The following is a 9,006-nucleotide window of genomic DNA, read 5'->3' on the forward strand; positions in this document are numbered from 1 at the left end:
AGACAATAGCACTGCTCTATAATAATGTTCTACAAGTGGAGCACAAATGGCCTAAGCCTGCAATGCAATCTTTGTTCCAGTGTAATCTTCCGTATCAAACACTGACACTCCCCAGAGCCAAGAGAACAGCCTTTCTCCCATTTCCCATAACTAGCTACTGCTTTCCTCTCCTCACTTTATGGAGAGTTGTGCAATGAACCTCCCCTTTGGGATGGCTAATCATGTTTGACAGCATAGGAACTGTCCTACATCTTGACCAGGCGTCCTGTACAAAGCCCACACTGTTTTTGTTCAAATACAAAATGAGTTAGCTTCATGTGAGTTTCCGAGCTTGCTTGGGGTACATACTTTGTCCTGAAGACACATGGGAACACTGCGATGCAAGACACTCCCGGGAAAATCACTGCTTGGAAAGACTTGGAAATACTTCAACTTATGCCGAGACAGATAACACTTGTGTTTTCTGAGCTGGAGTCCCATGTTCCCATTTTGCCTAAGAAAGCTTTAATGTTGCTAACTAGCTGAAGATACCTGGAGCTCCAGATCCTCCTTTCCTACCTTTTACATGCTGTACTGAGGCTGCTGGAATGTGGCATCATACCCAGCCTGGGAAAAGATCTTTTTAGAGATATTATAGTAAAAAAAAAATCTATTACTAAATCAGAGGAAAATGGCAAAGGCTGTGTTATGGTCAGAAACTCTGCCTGGGAATGCTGAGGCTAGACAGTGAAGAATCTCTATCTGGACTGGGCGAGAATCTGTTGTAGATTAATCTTGCTGAACGCCATGAAGTCAGTGTGTCACCTGGCATCAAAACCAATTCATTCACAAGAATCCTGGAAACCAATCAGCATTTGGGGGGAGAAAATTCATCTGTCACATGGAAACACTGACTAATGATGATTCTCTGAATAAATGTTTACCTGTTGCTAGTGTAGGGAATATGGCAACATAGAGAACAAAGACTTGACATAGTAGCATCTTCAGACTGTAACTCAGTTCATCCCTTAGTAGGTGACATTTTTAGTGTGCATTGTAAGTTTAGAACCTTCTACTCTCATCTGAACTGTAGTACATCAAATATCATCTTGCTTTGAAATAATCCACACATGTAAATATTTTCTCTTTGGCAAGATTTAAATACATTGGGGGAAAAGGCATTTTTCTTTTTCTTTTCCTCTATTTTCCCATAATATTCCCATAAAGCAAGAGATAGTTGCCCAATGTGTGTCATCCAGAATGGGACACATACAATGGATCAATGGCTACGTGAAGGAAAGCAAGCAAGGAAATAGGGAAGAGTTAGAGGTGTAAAAGAGTATGTTTTGTTTTTTTTTAATAGAGAAACACCTTTGTGGTCTCAGGCCATTTAATAGCAGAAATCAGAATGATGTGATGGTATGTGATAGACCAAATCTCAGGATGAGATCTCTCTAGGCATGAAAGGCAAGTACAAAGACCCCCAGGCAGCTATGTGTCTAGTATTTTGGCAATAGGAGCTAGTGTGTTCTCAGGCTCAAAAGTACCATGAGATGGGTTCAAAGAGGTGAAGAGGGGGTCAGTTAGAAGATCTGTGATTGCGGTAATGGATGTGGAGTAGAAAATGAAGTTTTAAGGGGGATACCAAGTATCAAATATGGAAATGACTTTGGACAAATTTTAAAGTAAGCTTGAGGGTCACTAAAAACTTAATATTTAGGTACAAAATAGTATTTGTGTTAAAGATGTTCAATTGTGGAAAAAGTTAAGAGTGTTAAAAAGTGTTAAATACTCAGAAAAGGCCATATTGCTTCATATGTAATCCTACTTAGAATAAAGAATCAATGAGGTTATTTTTTGAACCACTTAAGCTGATCCACAGTCAATTTAATTGATCATATAATTATACTGATTCAGTAATTAAGACTTTGGGGGAAACTGGCCTCTGTTCAGGTCTTCTATTTGCTGTTTTCAACTAGACATCTCTGAAGGAAATGTGTTTCGCTGTCTCTAGGGCAGTAAGTCTACTACATTAGGCCCATGAACAAGTTTTGTAGACCTTGTTATTTATCCTAGAAGAGAAATGTATTTTTTTCTAAGATAAATTCCTCCAGCAATGGCTAAGATATAAAGGGAAGGGGTGGTGGTACAAAGATTATTTGATAAACCTCCAAACAGGCAGTTTAAAAAAAAATCATTAATCCAACATTCATCTCCATAAAACTTTACATATAAACCAGTTTCTAACTATTCACTTTCAGTACCCATTAAGTATGTTCTGTTGACAAAAATGCCTTCCTGTTCTTCTTGGCTACTTTCTTCTGCAAGATTCCAAAGCCTTCATTTGTTATAGGTTCTGTAATTGGCAAATGGTAGATAATTGCAGAAAGTACTACTAAAAGGAGTACTGTGTGGAACACTTTTCATTGTCTGGGATTGTGATCTTCTGTTGATGGCCACTGCTATTTCCAGTGGAATTCAGCTGTACTGGTTTGGTCCTAGTAAGAAGTCATCTCTCTCAAAAGGGGCACTGGGTTTGAAGTACCTTGATTCCCATGACATTTGAGTGGACTTTATAGAAGAGTGACATATGCCAAATTGTGAGCTCCTTGATTAGTATGGCTTTGTGGGCCATATGGCCATATTGTAAATAATTAGACTTGTTCAAGTGCTATGCTAGAGTCATCACAGGTATAGGACAGGGTGGTTGGGGTGTCTTGAAGAAGCCTGAACATTGTGGTATTAGACTCCAGTTCTCCCTCTGGTCTTATATTTGACTAATGCTGCTGTAGTTTTCTGTGAATCATTGCTTGGGATGCTTATTTTATTCCCTAGGCAAGTATAATGCACAAAGACAGAAGGGATTAATAGTCATTTGCTGGTTTTAGTTTCTGTTTGTTTTAAATAGTGATGGTGAATGCTCTAGTTGCTCTCAGAAACTGGATTAAGGATTTAGATGGTGTCTGTGCATGCCAGACAAAGCTATAACAAAGCAGGTCTTTCATCTGCATAATGGCAACCTCTTCCTGGGGCAAAAGCACAGGAGCCTTCTGGTCTACCCTCTACTCTGTTCCAACTCCTCTGATGTCTTGCTTTGTTCAGTGACACCTGTGGAGGTTGCATCCATTGACCAATCTTCCTGTCAGCAACAAACCTTTGTTCCTTGCAAAATGATACTCAACACCAGCAAAGAAGGATGAGGTTTGTCTTCAGTCACTCTCCAGTCATTTTGGAAGATCCACAAGCTAGATCAAAGAAAGAATAGTGGAGACTTTCATGTTCCTGTGAGGAAATGGGGCTGATGGCACAATTCTGTGCCACCCATATCTCATTGCAATGCTCCTGACTCTCTGTCAAAGGTCTTTCCTTCACTCTCCCTCCCTGTCCACTTACCTCCATTATGCAAGAGGTGTGCATGCCACACCAAATGCCATTCACATTATTCACAGACTTCATTTGTGGGGTCTGAGAAGTTCTGGATGAGGTCAGGCTGAACAGTGTGCCAAGGTATGCTATCAGTCATTAGAGCATCAAGAAATTTAAAAACACCATTGCATAATGACAGTGATAATTGGGCCCTGTGATAATAACAAGCATTAGGTGGCATCACAGATCTAGGCTACACTCTAGGTGAGGTATGAGCATAGATGGAAAAGGATTGGAGTACAGCTCCTGTTCTCCACACACTCAACAGAGAAGAGTGCGTGGCATTTAAAAGTAGAGGTCCTGAGTTCAGAGTAGCCTTGCAGTCAGCTAGGGCCCTGGTCTGAGAAGAACCTTGGCCACATCCAGCCATTCAGCTTCAGAGGAGATAATGGGGGGAGGAGTCATTAAATGTCCTCTGATGTCCTTTGAAATATTTCATTTTCATTGCCAGTCACTACCCATATAAACTGTACTCTTCTTTTCCCAAACAGTATTTCCTGAGTCTGTTTCTTACCATGTATGGCAGGCATGAGAGACGGTGGGAAGGGGGAGGGGAGGAGCTTCTCAGACTGCTCTTTGAAGTCACTTTCTCTAAACTTATCTCCTGACATTAGTATTTGCTATGGGAACGACTAGGCTACTTCACTGGGAGGGGAGGAAGCAGTAACAGGGCTCAGAAGCAGAATCCATCACAGGTATTCCTGCCGAGCCAGGGACTTAGCATGGGGCAAGGAAGGGTGGGCTCCTCCAAACAGTACATTCTCTGTCCATCCATGGAAGCTTTCTCATACTGGACAACTCTCAGGAGTTATTTAATTTCATCTGCATAGTGGTTCTGTGGTGTGGCTATTATTAGCTCTATTCTATATATGAGGAAACCGAGATGCATAGTGATTAAATATCTTAGCCATGACCACATGGCTAGCAAGTGGAAGAACCGGTCTGCAAAGGGAAAGTCTTTTCTGTCTTGTTCTTTGCAGTGTGTAAAGTATCTCTTGGATCAGGACTCTTTGGGTGGTGGGGAAATGGCAGAACCATTCAGTAGGTTAGTAATTCCAAATTTGGATGTAAATACAGCATCATCTTTGCGTACCCCATTAGGATACTCTGGATAGGCCTATGTGGTAGAGAATGTATGCTATTTAATCCCTTTCCCAATCCCAGGGCACTGTAAGCTGGTCCATGCTACATTTGTCATTGTTCTCTTATCAGTAACTGTTAAGTAGGGGTGCATCTGTAGGAAATGCATTGCCTTGAGGAGAGTCTGTGTGTGGGATGACCCATTTGGCACCTGGTCCATTACTCACCACACAATGATGGACAGAAAGACTCCTAAGCCCCACTCACTGGGGTTTTGGCCCAATCTGAGTCTATAATTCCCCATTCTGAAAGGGACACCTGGGAAGGTGATTAGCATAGTACGTACTGTGAACCCACAGCAAAGGCTGCAAGAGTGAAAGGATGACCCTTCTTCTCTATGCTGAGGAAACCCAAACCTTCCATTTCATAATGCAAGCCGGCCTTCTATGTTGCCTGCCTGCTCTCGGTGATGTGACAGAGATTGCATCAGCTGTCTCTGCTCTGGATGAGGCCCCTGATTGGGCAGGGACCTTCAGGATATTCCATAGTAAGCTGGTCTTAGGGTCGCTTGTCTCCTCTTATGGGAAAGTAAGTTCCATTGGCATTCTTGGGACAATAGCTGCCATTGGTGACTCTGGAGACCTTTTTGGTGGTCCTCATGGTTTTTGCCCAGATTCCAGAGCATTCTTGTGAATGTGTCTGTTTAATTTGCTGGGAAATTCACTGCTTGGAAATAACTCTTGTTTGGCTTTAAGTTTCTTATTGTCTGATTCTGGCTGGATCATGAAGTAACTCTGTCACTGCTGCCACACTTATAAAGTATGAATTCAGTCCTTTCATGGGCTTTCACTGTCCAGCACTCACCACTTTTCTCTTTATCTTCTAAAACACACTCATGTGTCCTGTCTAAAATCCCAATAAATCTTGTAAGATTAATGAGTCAGAGAGAAGTCACAATTTCTTATGCACATTCATATGTGTGCTAAAAACAGACCCTGGTCTCCGATATACTGCTTACAGTGTTCCCATGAGACCAGGGTCGTTATCATAATCCATGGTTCACGAGATTAAAACAGAGACCATTCCTCTTATTTCTTGTTGCAAAAAAACCCAAAAATGCCCTCTGAAATCAAGCACGGCAAAAATGAATACAAGGAGCAGAAACCTCTGTCCTGAGGCTCTGCCCTTCCTGATTTGGTTGATTACACTTCCCTCAGCCCCTCCCTCTTATTGCATGGGCACAGACTCATTACCCCATTAGAAGCTGGCTGGGAAAGACAAGGGCACAATGGAAGCCTAGAGGAATCTGGCTGGGGTGCCAGAGTTAACAACCCTTCCTGTAAAATAAAAGCAGACAGTATTTTTGACTGGAGCACATTCTCGGGGCATTCAAAAAGTCTTGGAAACCATCCATGGCTGTTGATTTCAAGTAAGAAAATATCCCAGAGGAACATGAGGCAAAAGCATGTGCTCGAGGCCCTCACTGAATGCATATGGGGGCCCAAGGCAGGGTGTGAAATGGGGGGGCCACACGCTGTAAGCTTGAACACCGAAGAGCTGTGATGCAACATTGAAAATCCTTAGATGAAGAGAAATGCCCTTCCTTCACAACAAATGTATTTTTATCAGTAGTCTACAGACTGGGTCATATATTATTTCCTGATGCTTTGGAGTTCCATTCTGGGAGTTGTCTAGGGAGATCTGGCCTCTCCTTTCTTGGCCTTTGGTTCTAGGTGTGGCCTCTTCTAACAGCCTGTCTCCCTCCTGCCATATTTGGGACTACACATGCACATGGGACATTTTGTTATACAACACACTCCCAGCTCCTGTAACCACTATCCCTAGGTCTCATATGACTAGAGGTGGGAAAATATGTCCACTTTGTACTATCATAGGTGGACTGACCTAGGAAAAAGGGTCTCGTAAGGTCTTGGAAGATGTGCCCAAATGGTTGAGAAATGAAAAACAGAATCCTTATTACCCAGAATCCATCTAGGAGTGAGCCAGAGACTAATTCATCCCTTTTGACCCCCAGTAAGAAAGAGATGGCATCATGCAAGAATGCCCATGGAGGCTTGTCAGAGAAAGGCCACAAGGTTCCCTGGCCTAGATTTCTGGATGGATATGGATCCTTTGTAAGGAACACAAAGCGTGGACACTTGCCACAGTGCCTGCAGATGAAGGCACAATAGGAACAGCCACTTGGAATCCTTGTGCCTTCCCTTGGGCAACCACTTCCCAACTCTGCACATATACACACAGCCTGGGAACCAGACATATATCCTCTCATGATAGTCTACCAATGATGCTGTCTCAGTCAGGACAACAGAGAACAATGGCTTCTTCCAGTGGGGTGTGTGTGTGTGTGTGTGTGTGTGTGTGTGTGTGTGTGTGTATGTGTGTGTGTGTGTGTAGAATTCAAAGCTGAGGTAACCCAGGAAAGTCTTATAGGCGGAGAGCGGCTGTGCTAGTGGACTATAGCTAACAAAAGCATCTGTGGTTGGTTGGAGCAGTCAGTAAGATGGTGACAGTGGGAGATAGGACTCTTGACTGGCTTCTCCTTTAGGCTCTATGTAGGATGAAAGTCAAAGTGGTTAGCTTTTAGAACCCCTTACAAATGCCATGCAAACAAACACTAGCCCCTGGATGCTTATCTACTCTACCTACCCACTGACCTCGGCATAACTTCCAGAAACCCCTTAAGTCTAACATTGTGTTAGACCCTATCAGTTGACTTGCATGAAAGAGTGTAAATCTAAGACTCAAATCACTGACTCATTGCACTTACTCCAGGCCTGGTAAATACAGGGGAAACTTAAAATCTCATGTGTGGACTGTGTCCTCTAGGAGTTCAACGATGTGAAATCAGACAATCCCAAGGCATACCCATTTTTTCAAAGCCTGTTTCTGGGTACATCTACAAGTGAGTTGTTTGAGAGACAAAACTCCCACACTTAGAACACAATTTCTTCTCTCAGCAGAAGAGGCTTCTATTCAAAGCCTAGGTTAAGGGTGACCTTGACATAGCAAAGTGATTTATTGAGGATCTTTTCCCAGCAGAAAAGGCTTAGGTTCTGGGAAGTAGAGTTGAACAAATAGAAGATTCTCTTTGTGATGAAGACTACAAATGTAGTTTCAAATGGAATGTGTATTTAGAATGAGGAAATAAATCATAATAGTGGTTGGGGTCTTAGAGATTTCAGATCTTCTTTGCTAAGATCTCATGAGGATAGTTTCCAGATATACTAGTGGTTACAGGCTGGCATCCCATCTTACCTAGGAAACTATACCAAGCCCAGTGGATTGCAACATGCTTAGAGTCTTTCCCCTATGCTCCCATTCCTCAGAAATATAAATGGTTATTATCTATCGCCCTCTGCATTTCTGCAACATAGAAGGAACTGATTTGATTGGTGCATCTCTCACATCCTTTAATTCTCATCCATTCGACCCCGCCTGCTCCTCAGTCCTTAACCCTAACCACACCTGCAGTGTGACCATCTCTGTTTGTCCTTTAACACTGTTCTGGCACCTTTTGAAGCAATGTTTCTCCACTGGGACACAGTTGAGTCCCCAGGAATGTTGGGTAACACCTGTTGAAATTGTGGATTTGCATAGTTTGTGTGTGTGGTGGTGGTGGTGGTGCTAACCTGAATGTGGTAGGCAGAGAAAAATACCCCTCAGTGCACAGGGTAGTCACAGCATCAAATAAGTCACACCATCTAAATTGTAAGTGGTGCTGAGGCTGAGAAGCCTTACTCTTATGTGATGTAGCAACTTGGTTCTGTGCTCCTGGAGCCACATCCTCAGTATCTACGCTTGTGACTTACTGGGCCTGCTTTATTCATTGACTGTGGCATATTGAACCACGTAAGGAGATTTTAATCTCTCTAGTGTCTCCAGAACCTAACTATATCATACACACTGAATTTTCTATAATGATAACTCAAAGTGAAGGCTCAACTTTTATCTGAGCCACATGTTAGCAAGTCTACCTTTTAGTATGCTTTTGAAAAATATTTTTTCCTGCAAATATCATGGTTTTATTTTTTTATTATCTTTATTAACTTGAGTATTTCTTATTTACATTTCGATTGTTATTCCCTTTCCTGGTTTCCGGGCCAACAGCCCCCAATCCCTCCCCTTCCCCCTCTATATTGGTGTTCCCCTCCCCATCCTCCCCCCATTACTGCCCTCCCCCCAACAATCACGTTCACTGGGGGTTCAGTCTTGGCAGGACCAAGGGCTTCCCCTTCCACTGGTGCTCTTACTAGGCTATTCATTGCTACCTATGATGTTGGAGCCCAGGGTCAGTCCATGTATAGTCTTTGGGTAGTGGCTTAGTCCCTGGAAGCTCTGGTTGCTTGGCATTGTTGTTCATATGGGGTCTCGAGCCCCTTCAAGCTCTTCCAGTCCTTTCTCTGATTGAAAACTATTTTACCTATAGAAGTATTGTGCCTTTGGAAAGACTATATTTCAAGAGACAAATTATCTCTCTTCCACTTTTCATTTCTTTTTCCT

The 9,006-nt window shown here is 42.6% G+C and overlaps 1 long non-coding RNA gene across 1 annotated transcript in view; it reads left to right on the forward strand.

Moving 5' to 3' along the window:
* LOC102555751 (uncharacterized) overlaps nucleotides 1–8,664 on the forward strand; it is a 53,409-nt gene extending 44,745 nt beyond the window's left edge. The window contains exon 7 of the long non-coding RNA XR_005497840.2: nucleotides 1–8,664. This exon is cut by the window's left edge and continues 25,865 nt beyond it. This is a non-coding gene — a long non-coding RNA (uncharacterized LOC102555751).
* The last annotated feature ends 342 nt before the right edge of the window (nucleotides 8,665–9,006 follow it).

The sequence above is a fragment of the Rattus norvegicus genome, chromosome 20 (assembly GCF_036323735.1).
Source record: "Rattus norvegicus strain BN/NHsdMcwi chromosome 20, GRCr8, whole genome shotgun sequence".
NCBI classification, from domain to species: Eukaryota; Metazoa; Chordata; class Mammalia; order Rodentia; family Muridae; genus Rattus; species Rattus norvegicus.